Source organism: Condylostylus longicornis, unplaced genomic scaffold (genome assembly GCF_029603195.1).
Source record: "Condylostylus longicornis isolate FDR11 unplaced genomic scaffold, ASM2960319v2 ptg000076l, whole genome shotgun sequence".
Lineage (NCBI taxonomy): Eukaryota > Metazoa > Arthropoda > Insecta > Diptera > Dolichopodidae > Condylostylus > Condylostylus longicornis.
In genome coordinates, this window is record NW_026578044.1 from 1,685,986 (window position 1) to 1,710,056 (window position 24,071).

The 24,071-nt window shown below is 24.9% G+C and overlaps 1 protein-coding gene across 4 annotated transcripts in view; it reads left to right on the forward strand.

Moving 5' to 3' along the window:
* The first annotated feature begins 10,051 nt into the window (after positions 1-10,051).
* Positions 10,052-24,071, forward strand: part of LOC129612684 (A disintegrin and metalloproteinase with thrombospondin motifs like) — a 114,143-nt gene continuing 100,123 nt past the window's right edge. For all 4 annotated transcript variants that reach the window (XM_055526437.1, XM_055526436.1, XM_055526438.1 and 1 more), the window contains exons 1-2: positions 10,052-10,121; positions 18,564-19,324. The gene's annotated coding sequence lies outside the window, so the exon portion shown is untranslated. The remainder of the gene's footprint in view (positions 10,122-18,563; positions 19,325-24,071) is intronic.

Genomic DNA, 24,071 nt, shown 5'->3' on the forward strand with positions numbered 1-24,071 from the left:
CCAATTTGGACTTCGGATAGCCTTTCCTCTGGATGCAGTTTATGAGTGATTGCCACCTTGACCTGTGTCATTGCATCCCGATAAGAAGTCATTTTCGGGTTTTGTTGAGGAATGTTCCCAGGGACCTTTCCTCAACATTGCCCTTCACCGACCTCTTTTTTGAGGGCCCTACATCAGGGGTGTTGCTTTCTGACCTTTCCCTCTTCTGAGGTCCAAGAGGATCCTGATTATCCGTCTCCATCGGAGGCGTCGTCTTTTCCTCTACTGGCGTGAGAAGGATTTCCTCCTCTGCGTCAGTCGAGAGAAGCTCTGGTTCCGCAGACCCTTGAGCACTAACTCAAGTGTCTGCGGAACTAACTGTTTGTATTAATGTTGTCCTTAGTATTGTTGTTGTTGTTGTAATTGTCACTGTTGTTATTGTTGTTGTTGTTGCAGTTGTTGTATTTGTCACCGTTGTTGTTCTTGTTGTTGCTGTTGTTCTTATTGTTTACGTTCTCCATCTTCTTCCCACGAGTAGTGCGGGAAAGTATAGTCACCCATGGCAGGGCCCGGAATACCATGGGAAGGTTCGTTTAAACTGGAGGGCACCTGGTATCCAGAGTCATCGGCATATGCTGTTCCACCTTGACTTGCGACGCCTTTCGTCAGCTGACGTATAGATATTGGGCTGAAACTCACAAAGCAAGAGGCTCGCCGCGAGACATGACCACGACACGAACGTAACTTTGATCGTTTCAATCACCCCACTAGGAGGTGACAGTGCGGTTTTGGGCCCCTTTTTTGACGACACCAAAATTCAAAGTTAACAAATCAAATATGAATTCTAATTTTATAAATTTCTTTATTTTCGAATTTTGTGCAGAATTAATTTTAATATTTTACTAATTCTTTCTTTTTTTTTGACAAAATTTCGCGTTATTTTACTTTCGTTTTGTTTGAAGCTAAAATTAGTTTGCAAAATTTAAGCTTACCTTTTTTTTCAACATCGTTCTATTACAGATATTTGTGAAAAATTGGAAGACCAATTGAGAAAGTCGGTAAAAAATTTATTGTCGACATGTAAGGGACAATAATTTTAGTTTCCTCTGACTGGCTAAAAACACGAAACAACCTCTGTTGGAATTTAGAAGAACTTTGTGTTCGATATTGATTAAGAGGGTGGTGATTATGAAAGTGAATTTTTCAAAATTAAAATGTAACACGTTTTGTTAGACTCAATTACAATATTCCTTCATAAAATTATTAACATTCAGCCATATTTTTACCGACCGTATTGTGTAAACAATAGGTAGGTTATGTGATGGCAACAAATTTTGCATGTCGAGTTTTCGGTGAGAACGTTCTTCTCCATAGTAGGGAAGTGTAAATAAACTATTTTTAGCAACCTGTCGGTCTGTGTGTGCACGCGTTTATCTCAAGTTCGGCTGAACCGATTTTGATGAAATTTTATATGGAAGTTTATTTCCACCATGGCACGGATTGATCAACTTTTGGTATATATCAGGCCTCGGGAACTGCACTTTTTAGCGGGCCTGTTTTACATTTTTGAACATTTTGAAGAAAATAGTCAACCGATTTACTTGAAATTTCATATATAAGCTTTGCTCGGCCGCCCGTGAAAATTCCTATGTTTTGGAAGAGATCAGACATCGGCAACTAGACGTTTACTACGGGCCAAATATACATTTTTGTGTATATAAAGAGAAATAATCAACCGATTTCATTGAAATTTAATATTCAAATTTTTCGTATTAAAACAATGAACATATAAATTTTTTGGAAAGATCAGGGCTCGAAAACTGATTTGCAGGCCGTTTTTACATTTTTCACCATTTTTAAGAAAATATTCAACCGATTTACTTGAAATTACATATTTGAGCTTTGCTCGACCTTCCGCGAAAATTCCTAGCTTTTGGAACAAATCAGGCATCGGCAACTAGACGTTTACTACGGGCCAAACATACATTTTTGTGTATATAAAGAGAAATAATCAACCGATTTCATTGAAATTTAATGTATGAATTCCTCATATTAAAGCAATGAACATATAAATTTTTTGGAAAGATCAGGGCTCGAAAACTGATCTGCGGGCCGATTTTACATTTTTCACCATATCTACGGAACGAATTGATGGAATTTTTTGAAATTTGATATTTGAGTCTGGTTGTTACCGAAACTAACTGGCGAGCATTTCAGGGAATTCGGGTAGCGAAGCGAAACTCTACTAAGAGCCAAATTTACATTTCTCTAGGTATGTTAACTATAAGCTTACTAATGTCCTAAAAATTGGAAAGAAGTATTTAACAGACATTTTTATAATATTCTGTAACACTTTCATTTAACTAGACAACACACAATGCGGTCGGTTATGTGCTGACCATATCAGATTTTTTTTTCTGAAATTCGTACAGAATTTTAAAGGAGTTTCACCTAGAAATAAAATAAAATATTCGTTAATATACAAAAAATTATAAATAATTTATGAATGTTAAATAAAAAATTTAGAATTTTTTTTTCTTATCCTGTCCTAAATTCAAGCACTTGGAGATTATTCCAAGTGTGACTCATTTTCGTTACGTTAGTGACTGTATTGGCTTCGTGTTTGTTTTTCTGTATTTGAAATATTTTATGAACTTTTAATATTATTTCATTAATATTTTATAAGTTAAATGTTTTGTGGTATAAAGATTAATTGAATGAAATTAATTCATTGCAAAAAAAAATTATTCTTTATATTTAATTATTGATTAATTAATTAATTAATAAGGTAAAATTTTTAGGTTAAAATTCAATGAATATACATATGAAAAATGTTTGAGCTTTAAATTCTTCGGTTATTGCTCTTTACTTAATTAATTGAAATTTTTAAAATTTTTGTTTTTCAAATTAATTTTAATATTTTTATATTCAATGAATATTAAAGTGATTGTTTGTAATACAATTAAATTTGAAATTCTTGGAATTTGTTTTTATTTATTTGTTTTTTAAACTTAAAATGATATTCAAAAATTTTTAATTTTTTTTAAATATTTGGAATGGAAACTCTACATCCCATATATAAGGCAGAAAATGTGCAATAGCTAAAGGATCAGACAATGCACATATAGAAGCAATGTTGGAACAATGATTATTAAAGAATAGGTATGGACGGCGAAATTTATACACGATTTTGACATCTTCGTCTAGCATGGAAATGAATATTTTCGTGTCTACTTAAATAAAATGGGAAAAGCGAGGTTCCTCAATGTCAACATACTGTTTCAAAGCGAGGAAACCATCTTACATACTTCTTTTAAGTACAATATGCGAGGAAAAGAACATATAAATTTGAAGTTACAAAGGGTATAGTAACAGTAGAGAATAACACAAATTGCAGGCGAAATTAAAAGAAAAACACGAAAATATAATTAAAAAAAAAAGCAGATTTCAAAATGAAAAATTGTTGTACAATTCGATCTGAACTAATTCGAAAAATGATTCCAGGTGGAGTTCACCAAGATGGAATCAAAAATAATAAAGAGTCTGCGGAGAGTCTCGCAGTGTTCAGTTGTAGTTTCCATTATCGAAAATATTGTGTGCTCAAAATATTTCTAATAAAATGATAGAAATAAAGCCTCCGAGTTATTTATTATAGAAAAAAATAATGTTTATCACATGACTTAACAAGTTTTCTTAAATTTCGTTTTGTCAGAGTTCGCATAAACGCACGACTGGTAAAACAAATTTAATTATTTTCAATTTTACGAAATTAAATGTTTAAATTAGTAAACAAATATTTGAGAAAAAAACAAGAAATAATTTAGAAAAATTTTCGAAATTATTTTTATCAAAAAATTCGAATTTCATTTAAAATTATAAAAAAATAATCTTTAAAAACTCTGGAACAAATAAAAAGAAAATACGGAAATTTAATTTTTATTTTTTATGCCCACAATTTATTTTTTTTTAGTATTGCCAAACTAAATTGCTCTGTTTTTCATTTTTGTTTTTCTTAATTTTCTACTTATTGAAATGTTGGAAATTAACTAATATTTTTGTGTAGCAGCTACTGTTTATTGCTCTAATAATTTTTCTTAAATGACATTTTTGCACTTTTTTATTTATTTCATAATTTTTGTTTTTTTTTTGTTGTATATTTTCTTTTCTTGTTTATTTTATGAAATAAGTTACAGAGTGTTCCGAAAATGATACCAATATAGCCTGAAGTGCTTGCTTTAAATCAATCTCTCTAATTTGAGTGTCTTTTGGGGATTGATTCTACGAGAAATCGCTGCGTGGATGTAATTACCGAGCGACTTCCTCTTTCTATAGATTAACGCTCCACATTGTCGAAAAAGTGCAATGTGATCTCCTCCATTTTTCCACGGAACCTGAAAACGCCCTTGTCTTCCAGGGCTAACCCCTTCATAACTTCGATTTTGTCCTTTCTTCCTCATTCCTAAGTTCCTCCTGAATTCTTTGGAGTGCAAGTCCAAAAGGGTGTATTACACCCTTTTGCAAATCGACATCTATATTACACTGTACAAATCAACGTGTTCCGGCAACTTGTACAAACGCATAACATTGGAGGTAACTAAATATGAGCTCAACGCTCCAGTAGCAGTGCGCCCGTTCGACATGATTGCTTTATTTGTCCTCGCGATAATCCCTTTCAAGACTGAAACAAATGCATATACCAATTGCATACACCTCCGCCAGAAAGACACTCTGATACGTTCCAATTGACTCGAAGTACATGGTTCTTGGCCCATATACTCCAGTGCCATTGACATAGTTCTCGCCAATTTATGGTGTATGATCGAAACAGCTACTTTAACAGCGGAAGTAAACCTAAACCTAAAAGCCCAATTCAACTAATGAGAATAAAGCTTGAGATTCTACCATGATGTCAAAACCTTTTAATAAACTTTAATGTTTGAAATACATTTCTTTTTTGGGAGAATATGTAAATACTAAATTTCACTATTTTTCGAACAGCAATTCATTGAATCCTTCAATAAATTAATAAACAAATTTTTTTCTTAGTAAATTATAGAGTAAAATGAATAGAGTAATTTTTCTCAAAAAGTTTCTCACTTGAGTTTTTTGTTCAACCATTTATTCAAATAGTACAATTCGTGCAGTGCAGTATAAGAATTTTAATTTGCAAGTATTTGTTATACTTTTTACGTTTTTATTTTATTATTTTTCCATTTTATTTTTGCGTTTTTTATTTTGGTGTGAATTTAAAATAAAAGAAAAATCTAATGCTTAAGTATGGCTTAAATGGAGTTATTAAAATATTTTCATAAAATTAATTTTACTATTATTTAATTTTTAATTTGATTATATTAATATTTCCCTCCCTTTTTGAAAATATTTTCTCTTATAATACTTTTATAATCGGTAACAACAAGTTGATACTAAGTGTGTATTAGTTTTATAAAATTTTATAAAACTAGCCTCTAAGAAATTTGAGAGAGTGTTAAAATAAAATTTTTAACATATTAGGTTTTTTCTTCTCTATTACTTTTAATTTTTAACTAAAAAGAAAAGCTTTAAAAATTTAATTAATTAATAATAGAGCTTTAAAAATCTTTTACTAGTTTACCTTCATTTCTATTATGGCTGTTCTCGTACCGTACCTATATTAGTAATATATAGAGAGGGAGAAGCATTTGTTTTGGTTTTTTGCCTGAGAATTAAAATATGAAGCTTTCGAAAAATTTTTATATCTTACTGTTGTTGTTGCTATTGTCAAATTGCTTAAAGAAACATTATTTGTTTTTACCTCGCAATGCAAGTATTTTAATTAGGTCTTCAGACCATCATTGATTAACTGAAAATAAAGGGTGTAAGTTTTTAATCGAAAATGATTTATTAACCTATATATATGCAAAATTTTTGTTGTGCCGAATAATTCTTTAACCATATTATATTAATACTTTTGAGAGATAACGTTAGAGATATTGAGTAACATATGACTCTATCGTGAGTTTGGAATATTCGAATTCATTGGAAAATTACTTTAATATATGACACATTAAAAGAATATTTCATATAATTATTTAAATTTTCTTTTGAAAAGGTTGGTAACCCTTTAATATTTACATTACTAAAGCTGTTATATACATGTGCATATATATCTGTTATATGATTTTCCAATGAAATCATATAAAAGTTGAGTGACATACCGTTTATAAAATATTGAATAGTGTTATGTGTGTGTATATTGTTATAATTTTTTTCTCCTTTTTTGCTTTTTATTCTCTTTATTATATTAAGCTAAACTAAATAGATTCCTATGAAATAGTTACAAACTTTAAAGTTAATAACCCAATAGAGCAATACACAGTTAACATATAAAAGAAGTATAACAGAAAAAGTTAAATAAATGAGCAGGCGAAAAGAAACAAAAAACAGCATAAGAAATGTAATGTACTCAAAAATTTTTAAGAGACGAACAGAAGAGCGGGAAGTAGAGAGTAAGAGAGGGTGGGCGAACGATAAACGGATACCAAAACGCAAGAAATTCAGTCAATGCTCGTTTTTCTTTTTTCTTTTTTTCTTTTAAATATTTTATTTTTTATTATGATTATCTTGCATTTTATAAGATGAAAAATATCTATTTGTAATTGTACAACTTGAATACTAATTTTTGCTTAAACTTTTATATTAAAAAAAAAATCAAAATAATTTTTTAATGATTTTTCTATTGAGATTTTATTTTAAATCTTGTTAAGGAGTGGTTGATATAAAGGAGAATATTTTTAAGCGTGTAAGATAAAAATATTATATAGAGTGTATTACAGCTGAGTATAAGAAAAAAAAAAAGATTTATTATTCAAGCAAGAGTGTTGATAATTTAATGAGTGTATAATAATATTGTGTTGTGTATAAAAGAAAAGAGAAATAATAAAAATATAGCGAGTTTAGAAAATTTGAGTATATTTAAATGTTATATACTGCTAAAGTCTATTTTACTCCCTCATTATATTTAGATTTGTATTTGCTATTTTATACGTTTATAAAAATAACTTGAATTTTATGATTTTGTAACATTATGTACATATGTATGTTAGTGCAGTACTCTCAATGATAACAAGTACCAGATTCTCATAATTTATTTAAAAATAATTTTTGTTTTTAAGAATTTGCTGTACGTACCTATAAAATTTTCATTAACAGATTCAGTTATAATTTATTGTTATGCAAGTATTAAGTAAGTATTTAAAAAATAAATATTTCTGTTCGATAATGACAATGACAACATGATTGAGGAATTTATATTTTTATTACTTAACTGAAACTTTAGTTAATATAGTGTTATTATACTGTCAGTGTCTTTCGAATATACTATAATTAAAATAACTTAATTAAGAATTTTCAAAAATAAATTAAAATAATTTCTATGTAAGCTAAAATTACTAATATACGACTAGGTCTTGTTTTTGTCAATATTCATCTTTAACATATTTGACTTAAAAAATTGGTTTTGTTCATAGTCTACCAAAAATCCAATAATCTCGAATGATGCTTAAACAAAAATGTCGACGTTACATATTTTACTTCCATGCTAGTGTATGCAAACTTTCTGATATTTTTAAAAGACTTTATTAAAATTATTAGTTTCAGCTTATTGGGTTTTTATTGAACTTTCCACAGTTACATTAAATTTTCTGCCTTAAATTATAATTTAATTGCTTTATATATTTTTATTTTAATAAAATTTAATTTATATTATTGACAACATTTTGTTAAATGTCATAATATAAATTATATGATTGTGTGTATTATAATCAAATTCAGTCGTTTTCTTTTGAGTTAAAATTTAAATATAAAAATTAAACATTTTGAGTATTTTGCAGAAAATTTCAAAAAAACTTAAAACAAACTTATTTGTAATGTTTCTTTCACGATTTCCAACTTGACTCCTAATTCAATCACTCTTACCTGACATGAAACTAATATTTCATATTAATTTCAACTTTGACAATATAAAAAAATTTTTCGTTTTTGTAATCTTTCTTTGAACTCTCATTTGATATTGTAAAATATTTAAGGTAAAAGAGTTGAGTTAAGTATTAAAAATTTGAATTGAAAAAAAAAAATAAAAAGAAAAAAAAATTAACTGAGTATTTTTATTTTTGTATAAGCAATTTTTGCTAAAAATTTAATTTTTTGCTCAAAAAATCAAAAAAGAAAAAAACAAAAAAAAACCTCCCTTCTCCCAATCGTCCATTAACACTATTATCACAAACACAAACATAATCACAAAGAAATATTTTATTATACGATTAAAGAAAAACAAAAAAAAAAAAAACAAAATTAAAATTTAAACTTTTTGTCTCGTATTCAAAAGAAATAAAATGCAACAAAAAAAAAGAACCGAAAAATCTAAATTAAAATAAAAATATTTTTTAATATTACCTGCCAGTTATAGGATTAATATTTTCAAAAATTATTCGGTTTTCGAAAAAATATGAAATATAACAGAATATTATATAAATAATGTACTGAATAATATGTTTATTTACCCGACGACTTTTGCATCAATGATTGACACACGTTTCATTCCCCTTGTCAACTCAGCATTGTCGGTAGGAATCGGCAGGAATCGGCTGGAATCAATCATTGCTGCAAAAATCGTCGTGTTAAACACACCTAATAATAGTTAAGACAAATTTATAATAGTCATAAATAAAAATTATAAAATTATATACAAGCATACCATAGTATAACATTTTAAAAATTTTAAATAATGATAATAATAAAAAAAATATAAAAATAATATAAAAATGACAATATAAGCAATAGCTTTAACCTCACAAAGTAATCAAACAAAAGAAATCAAAACAGCAGCAACAACAAAAAAATAAAAGTACGTGTGTGTATTTAGTTAGGTATATGAACATATTCTAAATATGTGTGTTTACTTGTGTGTATATTCATGATGATCGTAAGTTTTTGTAAAAAAAAAAGAAAAACAAAATAAAAGTCAAAGAAGAAAAAAACAAACGAAGAAAAAAAAACTTTAAAAGTTAAAAGAAAAAATGAATTGACTTGCGATTTTAAAGATTTTCAAATTTAGTGTGTGCCGACCAGCTAAAGTAGTAAGACACAAAATATTCATATAAGAACTATAAACACTCTTATAAATATATAATTAGTTTTACTCTGTTGCAACTCCCAACTCTTTAAATTTTACAGAATTTTTGGGAAAAAAAAACTTTTTTTTTTTCAAATTTTCTTAAACTTTTACACGCCGACAATTCCAAATTAAATTTTGTTTTTTTTTTTTGTGTTTCGTTACATTTGAAAATTGGAAGTTCTCTGGTCGTTTTAACTTTTTTTTTGGTCGCCGTTTTTATTTTATTTTTCTTTGTTTGCTTGTACATTTTGTGTTTCGTGCGCTCGCAACGTAAGAGTTCATTTTTTTTAGCAGCTTAACTTAGACTTTGTGTTTTTTTTGCGTTTTTTAACTTATAATTTTTAGTTCATTAAAACTCCCCAAGAAGAAGAAAAAAATAAAAAAGCTTTTTTTATATACACTCAAAGAAAAAAAATAAAGAAGAAAAAAGAAGAAAATTTAAAGTTTTTTTGTGCTGTGCTGTTGTTTTTTTTGGTGTGTTTCTTGTGTAACATTAAATTTTTAATGTATTCAATAAAAAATAAAAAATTAAGGGAAGGAGAAATGAACTAAGAAATGACAAAGTAATCGTGCGCGAATTAAAAATATTTTTTTTTGAATTTATTGAAAAATATAAAAAAAAATTTTAAATAAAAATTTACTTCATAAAAAATAAGAAATAAATTACAAAATAATTTTTAAAAATTAAAAAATTTTCCTATATGAAAAATAATTAAATAACAAAGAATCAAAACAAAAAAATGTGAATTATAACGGTATAGTGCTTTTTATAAAATAATTTTGAATAAAATTTAACAACAATTTAAAAAACTTGCAAAAATATTTTTTTAAAAAAATTGTGTTTAAAAAAAGTGCAATTACTTTTTTTTGGGTTTTTTTTTTTCAATTTCAATTTCAAAATTGCGAATTTTTTATGAAAAACTCAAACTGCAATTTTACGTACTAAATGCAAAAGGAAAGGATTAAAAATATTATAATTAAGAAGATAACGGTAATATATAATTTTATTAAAATTGTTTTTAGCATAAGTTATTTTAAATTTACTGTTTTATGATGTTGTAAAAGATTTTACCTATTTTACTCTAGTTTAGTTTTAATTGTTGGTTGGGTAGTGGTGAATTATAATTAGTGAATCCCAATTTATGAATTCTGTCAAATTTTGAGCAAAGAAAGTGTAAGTCGAAGGTGAGACGGTTGTTTATACTCCTGTTTTTTAAAGAAATTTGAAAGTCTATTGACTCATACATATATAAACACAATAATAAGGGCCAAAAAATTTAAGTTAATTTTAAAAGCTGGCATTAAAGTACTGTACATATTCACAGGGAAAATAAAGTCATGATATTTTTCATGATATTATTAACTCTCATATACATATGTATATACCACAATAACTTTGTTTCGACGCCGAAACCATCATAAATTTATGATCAAAGAATAAAGATTTTATTCACTTAAATTTAAAAAAAAACATTACATTTTGGATTAGCTATACAACACTATATCGAGGAATCAAATTATGTATGAATTTACTGAGCCCCTTGAAACTGCTTAGTATAGAGCACAACTCAAAAATCAATTAATTAATAATTAAATTGAGCTATATATAAGTATTCGGACATTAAAAGACGACCTGTAATAGTTACGAACATTTCTGATAATTTGGGGTGCAGCTAACCTGTCACATAAGCCACATTAGCCTAACAAACAAACTAACCAACCAAAAATAAAATTGAATTATTTTGTATTGTCTTGACCACATCTTTATTAGATCTAATTTAAATGTAAATTCCCCCTTCCCCCGTCCACATAATTATTGTTCATTAGTGTTAAAATTAAAAAAAAAATTATATTCAATTGTGTACACAAACTTTACTTACACAAACACTACAATTGTGGCAAAAAAATTTTATTTTTTGGAAATTTTTCAATAAAACCTGATTAAATATATTTTTAGACGCCGGCTTATTTAAGAATTAAGTATGTACATATGTCCCAATTGTAGAAAAATAAATAGGTATACAAAAATTAGTTTTCAAACAAGTTTTTTGTGTCTCTGGACAAAGATTTATGCAAAAATTTTTAAATATTTAAAATAGACAAGTTTATTAAAAATAAATTAATTTTTTTCTGTTTTTATTTATAATTAGAACTATTAGTGTATACTAAATGTTAGAGTAAATACGAGTATTTATTAAGTTATTAAATTGCATATCAACTGTGCTTATTGTACATACTTAATTGTTTGAATAATGATTAATCTAGTTAAGAATTTTAAGTATAAAATTTGTTTAGTAAAATACAAAATGAATAATTATGTTATTTATTTTATTAATGGGTTTGTAACATTAGTCATTATCCATTAAGTGAATTATTTACTTAATTTATTAGTACTTTTTAAAAGCTATGTAGTTTACTATATGATATCCGACTAATTCGGGAATCTATAGAGAGACTTATATTAAAATAGGAAAATTTTATTGAATTTTTGAAAATAAGTGATTGAAGTCAAATAGAATGAGGTTAATTTGGTGCATGAAAATTTTAATTGGTTTTAAACTTAACTAAATTTTGACTTTAAACATAATCTAAGTCTAAATTTAAATCTAAAATTCGGTATGATAGTATAAACATCCACGTATGTATATAAAATTTAATAATTATTATAATTTTTTTTCTTTTATACATGCATACTCAATACCTTGCATTTGACATTTGGAAATTTTATAATTGTATTGACAGTTTGATGTTGCCGACGTTTTGTAAATTTACCTCTAAATTCATCTTATACGAATAAAAAGAATTTTTTATTTTAATTAAATATTTTAAATCATACCATAATTGATTCTAATCATCTCTTTATAAAAAAAGGAGTATGTGCGTATATAAGTTTATTTTGTATATTTAATCAGACACGTATGATATTTTCTGTGCCGACAAGGTATTACATTTTCATTTTAGTTAAATTTGTTATAACAAATACTCGTAACATTTCTTCTTTAAGTTAGTTTATTCTTTTTTAAACTATTGCACACATATATATAAAATAATAAAAAATATTTAAGAAAAATATGCTTGAGACTTTATATTGATCAAAATCTAAACTAATGAGTGAAGTCAATTGTAAGTAGTTGTACAGTATTCATGAAATTTAATTCAAGGGACAATAATAAAAATGGAGTCAGGAGTGCTATTGAGATCGGTATGGCACTCATCAAAATATTTTCCTTAAATTGATATAAGACATTTTTCCTTGTAGGTAGAGAATCATATTAGTATATTATGTATATGATTATATTGTGTTATATGTACGTTTTGTATATAAAAATATTCAATCAAGGTATTGTGCAATAATGTTAATTTTCTAGTTTTTACTCTCTTAAATTTTTATGTATAACAATATAAAATTTTTACATACATCAATACTTGTATGTTTCGCTGCTTAATACTTGTTTACATTTTTAAGAGTTTGTTCATTTGTGTTTGTGGATTGCAATGTTTATATTGTAAATAAACTTACATATAAACATTAAAAAGTGATAGTTATAATTTTTTCTGCTTTATTTTTTAATGAAAGTCTCATTTTTTTTATAACTGATTTTTTTTTTATTTTGTTATATTAATGATTTTAAATTTACCACAATTTTTATATGTATGCGTGTGTATGTATACCCCAAGTTTCGTATTATTATTATTTAATTTAGATAATTAATAAAAACATTCAAATAAATTTGAACGAAAAATATTAAAAATAAATTAATGTTTTGTGTAATATTCTGTGTATGTACGTAATTTAAATGTGCATACATATCTTTATTTTACAATAATAATGTAGACTAATTGATATAAAACGTATGATAATAATAATGAGTATATAAAATAATGGGAATTGTTATATTAGGAGCAGTTTAATGAACTAGAATGAATTTTTATAATTAAAGAACATAATGAGAAATTTGAGGAATTTTCAATTAAGATTGAAGTACCGAATAAGAAAATATTGGGCTATAAGATTCGATTTTTATAAAAAATATGAATTTTAAGATCGCAGATGAAAAATCTAAAGTAAGATTTTACAAAATTATATTTTGACAAATGAAAAGTTTGGAAATTTTTGCTATCACTCTAGTTTCAATCGAATTCAATCAAGTTGTTTCAGCAGAAATCACTTGTTTACACTTTTGTTCAAAATTAAATTAAGAAGTTTTGAAACGTTGTCAGTTACTGTTTTCGCTTTTTGTTTTAGATAATGTCAAAAAAACTTATTTTTGTTGCAAATTCATTTTGTTGTTAATTTAAGTAAATAACAACAAAACTGAAGTTCTCTAAGAATTCGCAATTGATTTCTTGCGTTTATAGTAGGCAACGTCAATATTTTCTACTGAAATCAATAATGATTTCTTAAGAAATTTTAATTAGGAAAAATATTGAAAGCGTCATTTTAGTTAGTCCAAATTAATTTACAAATTGTTGATAATTGAAATTAAATATTTGTATCAAAATTTGTACAAATTATATATGTATCAAAATTAGCAATATTTTTTAATATGTCGAATTACGTACATGTATACATAGCTAAAACTTTAAAAATATAAAAAAATATTGTGTGAAAAATATTTTTTATTCAAATTGGTATTTGTGCAATAGTGACAATACTGCATTGCTATGTAATTTCTGTCTAAATAGAATGAAAGTGGTGAAACAAAACAGAAAAATGCGGGCAGACGATTTTCTTTATTGATCTAAAACAACAGCGAAACGGCAAAATCAACTGTTATATGTGACATTATATGCAAAGTATTGTACATATTGATTTCAAGAGAAACCGCCAGGGCTAAAATAGGATCTTAGGATAATGCCGTCTGTTAAGTTCGCGGATGCAATTTTGCTTCATTCTGGCAAGTCCCTTTAATATTTTCTATTTGTTAATGTATTCTATATGAATTTTGAAAAGTAAATTTTAAAAATTTGACATTTTTCTCAACGCACATTTGTTGACATTTCACTCAACTCAACACAATTTTTCACAGAATTCGAAAAGATTAATAAATAAAATAGTTGATTGCTAAGTATTTAAATGATATTACATTGAAATAGCTTTTATGCTAGATGCAGAATAATGTAGTCACATTGTTCTTTAGTTGCACAAGAATTTCATAGACACTTCATTCTAATAAAACCCCACGCAATTTTTAATTGAAAAATTTCTTTAACAAATTTTACGTCAATAAAATTTTTACATTTCAATTATTTATTCATTTCGATTCCCTTTTTAAATATTAAAAGTGTAAGTATTTTTTATTAAATTAGTAAATTAAATTTCAATTTAGGAAAATTAAAGTCAATTTTTATTCATCAATTATCGACAAAATGTTAATTTGAATATAAAAATGACTTGAATTTGATATTATTTTTTAATTTAATATGAAAATCACACAAAAATTTAAATTTTGATTGTTTTATTAAAATAAAAAAAAAGTGTTTGTAGACTTGTAGAGAATTTAAAAACGAAACAAATATAGGTGTAACTTACTAAAATGAAGATTATAAGAAACAAAAATAGAAAGTTTAAGCCTTTTTCATACGAAATTAAATTAAAATTCAAATTCCTAGCGTTTGCAATCTTTTAAATTAATATTTTGCGAGGGAAAAAGTATACAGTAAAAAATCATGCTAAGGTACACGTGTTTGTATGAACATTTTATTTGTTTTACCTCTTTTTTATTGTCTGAATTTAATTTAAATGTGTTGGGAATTTTAATATTAGTTTTAAGAAGAGAAGAGGAAACAACAAACAATTAATATGTGAAATTAATAATAAATGTGTTCAATAAACATAATTAAAATGTTGAAACCGAATTTTTATATAAAACTTATAAATTTTCAACCGCAGGTATTCGTGTTAATACTGATAACAATTCCCACAGTATAAAAAGAGGTCTGGAAGTTTCCCATTTCGTCGCTATAAATATCCAAATACGCAATAGTAAATCTTAGCCATCTTGCCTCAAAGACAGTATTTCGTCCTACTCAGTGCAATGTTAAGATTTCCTGTCTGTATTGTCAGATAGATCATTCAAATCTTGATTCTTTTTATATTCCGCACATTCTAAATTCTTGTGTTCTATAAAATAATATTCCAATTTATTATTGTGTCACATGAATAACATGAACACAGTGTTATTATTAAAATATTGAAGCCTTGTCCAAAAACATACAAGTAAAAACATAAATTTTTAAAATGAATTCTTGTACCTAAATATTGAGCTTTACTTGGTATTCAATTGGTGTACTTAATTGCCTGTATATGTATAACCAAGTATATAATTAAAATTCGGAATCATAAAAAATGTTACATTTTAATTAAAAACGAAAAATGTTTGATTAAACTTACTTGTAATTAAATTAAAAATTTATTAATTAATTTTCAAAATCATTTTATTAATATAGAATAAATCAAGGTATTCGAAGTATTTTAATAGTATCGTATTTTTATAATAGTTATTCGTACTTGAATTATGTATGAATGAGTATATGTTTACTATTGCACATGCCTTTAATAGAAAATGTATATACATATAAATAGATAGATAATAACGTTTACATTAGAGAAACGGCATAAAATTTTGTTTTTAAAATGAAAAACTCAAGTATCTTAATGAGTATAAAATAACAGATATTAGAGTAAAAATTTTAATTTACATCTAATTTAAAGTGTAATAAGTATTTTAAAAAGTAAGATATGAAAAAATTAAATTTGACATAGAGAAAAATTTAAAGTCAATCAAACCCAACGAAAATGTTAAAAACACTCTAATTTATATCCTACGTGTTTGAACGTTTTAAAAGCTTACGGTTATTTGAAGGAATTCAACACATTCTCTCAGCCTTTTATAATATTTACAACTTCATTTTGTATTCCTTGTATGACAGGCAAACACGTTCGGCTTTGAAAGAGTAAATGAAGAATTACGATTAAAAAAACGTTTAAGTTTCAAATGACCTTCGTTCGAAGTGGTCAAAATTCATCAAATGAAATTTGTTATAAAATCCCAAAACGAATGTGTTATAAAATCCCAAATAATTTCCTAAAATAATATTTGCTTTCCGTTGGTACGGTGAACTTATGTCCTATAGTTTACCATACCAACGCGATAAAAATTTCCTCATTTTTTATTTTGTTTTTAATTACAACTTCTTTGAGTAATCAATTTTGCTATTACATAATAGAAAAGCAACAAAAAAGAAAATAAAAAAAATGTAAATAGTAACATTTTTTAAAGTAATAATTTTTTATACGTATAACAGTTTTTTATTTATTTTATTTTTTTTTTTTGTTGTAGACAAAATGTAATAAAAATATGCTTGTTAAGAAAAAATTAAAAAAAAAAAAAAAAGAACAAAGAAAAAGAAAAGCAACTAAAATTTAATCAAGGTGCATACGAGCAAACATGCAAAGCTAAGGCAAAAATTACGAGCATATGAAAATTACTACTAGTAATATTTAATAGATTATTACCTTTAAACAGATTACAGAGTGTTATAAAATTTATATGACACTAATTTCTAGCATAATTATTATGCATATTTTTATGAAGTAATTTGAAAGAATAAAGAATAAAGGGCGCCAATCACACAAGAATTTCAAAATTCAGTTAAATATAGTCGAAATATAACAGTGAGCCATTAATATATTCACAATATCAAATATTTGGATTGTCTTAAATTTTAAAATTTAAATAGTTAAAATGAGTCTTAAACTATTTTTATTTTAATTTTTTAACAGGGAAAATTTGGTATATTCCTGGAAACAAAGCATTTATTAATTTAATAGAGTATTAGTTTTTGTATAACACTTTCTATGCATTGAATGCTGATTCTGTTGCCTGTTATTTTTCAAGAAATTAGCATCATTGTTTTACAAACTGTGTATGTACTTTATGAAGATTGAGCACCCTATATTTGTGCAAAATCATTCCAATGGGAATACGAATAGAATATATCATAAATACCTATGTGAAAAAGTACATTTGTATATATGGGTTTAACATTCGCATTTCTTCATTGAAATTGAGACCACAACGCAACAATGAAACAAAAAACTCTAAAGAATTTCATTAGTCCATTTACTTATAAGATTTTATTATTCATAAAACTTAATAATAGTGAAAGAGTAATATTTGTGTCTAACATAATAGTTTTAATTATGTATCTATGAATGTATATGTATTTTTCGAACATCATTATGAAAATTTAAGCCAGAAATAATATAAGTTTGTAGAAAAAGAAACTTGGAAAGAAAGGGAGAAGAATATCGCATAAGAGGGATTGAAATTATGAAAATTTGTATGATTTTGCGAATTCTTAAAAGAAAACTTCGATTTATAAAGAACTGTTAAAATGTTAAACTTTTCAAATTCAACATAGCATTTTAAGAGCATCCATTCATTTTTAAAATTGATTTGCTTTTGTTTAAACATTTATATTGTGTTGTATTTATGGACTTAAATATTGATTGTATTTGTAAATTTGCAATTTTATTATTGATATTACATGACATACATGCGTATAAAAATACATAACGTACATATTATTTTGTATACATATACACATGAACGTGAACAAAGATCGTAAAAATACGTTTATGTTGCAAAGAAGAGAAAGTGATCGATTTTAATTCCTCTTCATATACTTTTGCAATTTCGTTATGTCCCCTGCTTAAATTATAACATTTAAAAATTTTTTAAAATTTTTATAAGTATTACAAAGTTAGTGTTACAATTTATGTATGAGTATAGTTAATCGATATATTTATTTTATAGACACAGGGTGGAAAACAAAAGTGAAAAGAGTGAGGTTATGTTTTTGAAGGTTCGATTTTCAGAGTTACTCAAAAAGCCTATATGGTTTGCTTCAAATCTATACATATATCTCTTAATGGAATCTATTTTTTAATTTAAAATCTTGAATTTTCGATGGTTCTCACTCAGTGGTGGATTGTACGATTAGCGAACTAAGCGGTCGCGTGGGCCTCGAGCTTTTAGGAGCCCGAAAAAATGGTGTGAATTTTTCCAGTACCAAAGTTTTTGTTTTAAAACAAATTTCTTAAATTTTTTGAATTTGCATAACAGGCCTATTTGTGTATTTTGTTTTTTGCATGTTTTTTTATAACATTTGTAATTTTGCATATTTAATCCTGATTCACGAAGACTTCTTTATTTTTTGTGTAATTTGATTTTAAAGGCCCAGATATTTTTACCGCTTAGGATCCCACTTCATTTGATCCGCCGCTGTTTTCACTTACACATTTATGTATGTGCATCTTACTATTATTTTTTCTTTAATTTTAATTTTCCAAATTAGAACCAAGTAAATAAAATATAAGGATTTAATTAAATTTTAAATAATTCTTATTTTTCTTTTTATTTTGCAGGACAAACAGTTTTTAAAAAATTTTTAATATTTGCATGTGTTAAACGAACATTCACATGTTAAACGATAACAGGAGTGTTAAAGCGGGATTGCAACAAAATATTTGAAATATTACATAAAATCTTTGTATAACAGATAACTGTATATACATATGCACATACACATATGTATATGATTACGGCCATCTAACGTGATTAAAAAAATGAAAATTCGTATAACAGAAAATAACACAAATTTTTAAATAAAAATATTACAAAAGTGTTATACCCTTAAAGTAATATTATTGAATTGAAAATATTAAAAAGAAAAATTAGTATAATAGAAAAAAAAATTATTACAGTATAAAATTTTTAAATTTAATAATTTTATTTTTTTTTATTTCTTTTTTTTTCCTTTTTCATAATTTTATTAATTGTGTGTGTTAAAATTTGAATATGTATAGCTTATAATCATATTTTAAATAATTACATATAAAAAAAATAATTTGTTATACATATTAAATTTTTTTTTTGCAAATTAATTAAGAACGTTTTAAAGTTGTATAAAAATTATATAAGAATATTGCATAAGAGTTTTGAATATTATAAAAATTTTTTATATTGAAGAATTTTTAATTTTAAAAAAGCACTTTCGGTTTTCTTTTCGAACATCTACACATATGTTATACTCCGTTATATGAAATTAAATTAATAATATAAAAATATTTTATTTGGATACTATAACTGTTCTGGATTAAGTATTTCTTCATTTTTTTATGTAAAGGTGAGTTTTTATACATATATATATGTCATTGATTATTTTTATATGAAAAAATTGCAATATTTCTAAAATTGATGGCTATTAGAAAATATTGTTAAAGTTTTATTATAAATGGGAGTATCATTTAAGTACATAGGTATTGAATTTATACAGTTATATTTGAAATTACCTACATTACTCTTATACAAGCGTATAATTTATTATAGGGCTGTTTATTATTAATAAGTCTGTTTCTTTTCAACAAAATTTTGACTAAAAATAGCAAAAAATTTTTACTTACATGCTGATAGGAATGAATGAATGCAATTAATACTTTCCACATTAATAAATTTCTAAATTATTGATTAAAAACACTTATAAATATATAAATTACAGGATAATAAAATATAATAATTTGTTTTACTATAAGAATGGTGCATAAGAGTTCTTTTTTGTCTATTACAATTAAAGAAACGAAAATCAAATTAACAACAAACTTCTTGTTTTACAATATTAATTATGTACTTACATATCCACTGAATACTAAATTGAATTTTTATTAATTGACAATATTTTTTGTTTAATAAATTTAATAAATTTATTCACCATATTTTAGAATGTAATTGATTAATATACTTGTAGTTGTAAATTTAATCACTTCAAATAAGCTATCAAATTTCAAAAAGAATTCTGACTGTAGGTGGTTGCATAATTAGTTAAAATAACATTAAATTTTTCTATGTAATTACAAGAATGCTTAGGTTAATGATTATTTTTTTATATACTTATATAATTATGCATGTACCTACTATAAAACGTTTATTAATGTAATTACTTGGTTTTAAATTTCAGGTGTGGTAATTTTTTTTTATTTAGTTAATAGCAAATTAATTGATTCGATGATATATTATTGATGATATGAAATTTAAATAAGTATAATAAAATATTATAGAAGCAAAAAAAAATTTGAGATTCATATATAGAAATATTTCTTACTTCTATATATAAAGGTAGATTTAGACTTTAAAAAAATCCTGAAATTCCAATTTTTTTTTATGTCTAACTTTGTAGTCTTTCTCGCATGATATCATCTTGATACATTCATCCGTGATATAGTATTGTAGTTCCAGGTATAATTACCATGAGGCTTGAAAATTTATGGTAACTTTTTCGAAAATTTCTACATACTGAGGCTGAAATTTTTAAAATTTATATTAATTGTATTTTGATTTAAAAATATTATTTTTCGCTGGGTTCGGAAAACCCAGGCGGACATTATCGGCCCTTATTTTTTTCCTACTTCACCTGTGGAGTATAGTGCTGGTGCATGATATCGTAGATGGATTTCTACTTAGATGGCATAGTTATGTCCCAGTTTCTTGGGTGGGTTTTTCTTTTATATTAAATATTAAAGGTTATTAATAACTTGTATTTAATATTATATGGTAGGCAAATATGGCGATTGGTTAATATTAATTTTTTATTTTATATGTAATGTACATATATTAAGTTATATAATATTAAGTACAACTTCAATCTGAGATCCTTCGGTTAAAGGACCGGTCAATAATTACTGCATCATTGCTCAAGTTCGGCTCTTATTAACACTGTTTCAAATTTAATCTGCTATTCGTAATTTCAAATCTTAACCTAATTTGATCAAATACTTATATTTTGAAAGGCGATTTGATTTTGATTTGACAACCTTAGAATTGCGTAAATTTCATAATAAATTTCCTGCACAGTCTATACGAAAATTTCAAATATTGTAATATTTCGATTTTGTATTAAACTAACTCATGTAGTTTTTACCATAGATATATTATCATAAAAAAAAAGTTAATTTTTTTTTCTTCTTTTTTCATTTATTATTCAAATTTAATTAATTTTTATAGTCTTCTTTTAGCTAAATTAATTAAGTGGTATATTAGTTAGTTAACTTTGTTAATAAATCTAATGATTTCTACTGATTACTTATTTCTTTTTGATTTAATTCTATTTGAATTTAAATAATTTTATAAGTAGTTAATTAAATTCAAATAATAGTTATTAATATTAAATATTAATTCTTTTACCTTATTAATTAAATGCAATTAATTTAGAGGTATTTGCATACACAAATATTATGCTTCTGTTTAGATCTAAAACAAAATTATAAAATCATAAGTATACTTAAAGTTTAAATTATGTAATTTATTAAATTTGCATTTTAGGGTGAAAATTTAAAAGTTAGCACATTTGCGTCACAAAAAAGTAAGCTTAAATAAATACTTTTTTAGAAAATAAATCAAATTTTAATTAATAAAATAAAAATTATAAAATCTTTAATTTTAAATAAAAAAAATTTTTAGATTGCAAAAGTAAGTATTTTTGGAAAATTTTGGAAAATTGTCGGAGCGCGTTTTCTGTTTTCATATAAATGAAACTTGTCACAGACCACATTTTTAATTTTCAATTTAAATTTTCATGAACTTCCCCCACAGAAGGATATATTTTAAATTACATTGCAAGATTATTTCATTATTTTTAAATAAAAATCAAAAATTAGTTTTTAAGTTTTAATTTATTTTAATGTAATTTTAACAGAAAAAAAGTGTGTCACTAGAATTGTTCAACTGCGTTACTTCAACTATGTTACATCATAAAATTTTTTAAAATTAATCATTTTTTTAAATATTTTGGCATCATTATTTGTTTTAAAGAATACGCAATAAGTCTGTTCGGGCTAGTGGTGAATGTTGTTCCAAACACATCGCTGGAGATAGTTTGAATTTTTTTTGCCGTGAATGTAAAACGCTTTTTTCAACTGTGTTACGTGGTTTTTGTTTAAATATTTTTTTTTTAAATTCAAAAAAGTGGCATATTATTAAGCAAACCAAGTAAACTAACCAACTGTATACTTTAAAATGCAAAAATATGTTGTAGTTTTATGTTAATATACTTTTTATTTTAAAATATTCTACTGCGTTACTGTTCAACTGTGTTACTAAATTTAAGTAACACTACTGAAGACATGGTAAGAAAGTTGATTTTTAAGGCAGTTTACTCTAAGTTGGTGAATAAATTCTTAATAATTTTACATACAAATAGGCGATAACATATTTTATTGATTATTATACAAAATGCCACTATCTATTTATATTTTAAATATGTATATTGTTAAAAATGCAAATGAAAAACTTAACCGAATATATACAACTTCATCGAGAGGAAAAAAGTTAATATCTTAGCATATTAAACAACAGCATGAAATTTACTGTTTTTGTTTTAATTTTTTTTGTTAATATACTGAAGACTGAATCAAATTTTTCAACAGTGTTACTATATTTTCCACTGCGTTACTGTTTTGTCACAAAAAAAATCAAAAAAAAATATTGTTTTAAACTTTTTTCTTCAAATTTAAGCTCTTAATTTTTTTGTTATGGACATTTTTAGAATAAAAAATTAATTTCTAAAGCAGTTATGTAAAAATTCCTGCAAGAAAAAAACTATTAAATAGTTTTATTTTAAAAATAAAAACTTTAAATTTAAAATTAGTAACACAGTTGAAATAACTTATAATTTATTTTTTTATAAAAATGATTTTTCAATATTACAGAATAAATTTATTTATAACTTTAATTACAAATGAGAGTAAAATATGAAAATAATAATTTCCATTGAAGAGATCGAAAAATTTAAGATATTTTTATCGGTAACGTAGTTGAACTAAATTCAAACCTGAGCTTACTTTTTTGGTTATAATTTCTAAAATATTTACAAAACCTCCGGACCACTTGAGGAGATTGTACATTATATATTAGGCAACTATAAAAAAATTATTTTAATAAAAAATTCTAAAAAAATAATTTGGAAAAAAAAAAATTCATTTGTGCAAACTTTTAAATTTTGACCCTTTAAATGATAATTATATGCGCATATATGAATGAAACGAAGATGTTATTAAAAATATATTGATGACGTGTATGTACAATAGGTATTGAATTCAATATTCTGAATTGTGTAATTTATAATGGATGTTTGTTTAAATAATTTCTAAATTATTTGTTAATTAGTTTTTTGAAATAATTGAGTTCAAAGCTTTTAAATTTACATACATTTATTGTTCTAGTTGATATAATTTTCACAATTTTGAATCTACGTAGTAATTAATATAAAGTGAAACTTAAATTAGTGTCAAATAATTATTTGCTTCATTGAGAATAAAGAAAAAATAAAAGTGAAAATATAATACAGAATTTGTGAGTTTCTTATTAGTGTCGTCAAACAATAAAATCGTTAAACTTTTCAAATTATTTGATTTCACTACTAAACTACAAAGAATGTGAACTAACAGTGTAATGTTAGGTATAATTAAAATTCTATCACCCCTTATGGTATTCATTTTCAAAAATAATTCAACAATATTTCAGCAAATATTCAAGTTGTAACAGAAATTATTTTAATAATACAGTTGTTATTTATTAACAACATGTTCAGATGGCATGAATCTCAATGGAATTTTTAGTATTAATACTAGAGGAAGTTTCGTAGACTTTCATGGCGAATTATATTCACTTCAATATTTACTTGCTAGATTTCTTTAAAGCACAACAATATTTTTACCACTTTATAATTTTTATTACTACCTACATGTTCGGTTTATTAAGTTCTCATATTGAAACTCATTTTTTATTATCTTATTAAAATATTATTTTCATCGTCTTAACATAATCTACAATTCCGTACCTGAATTTTATTTTCCATGCAAATTAATTTTGCAAACAAGTAC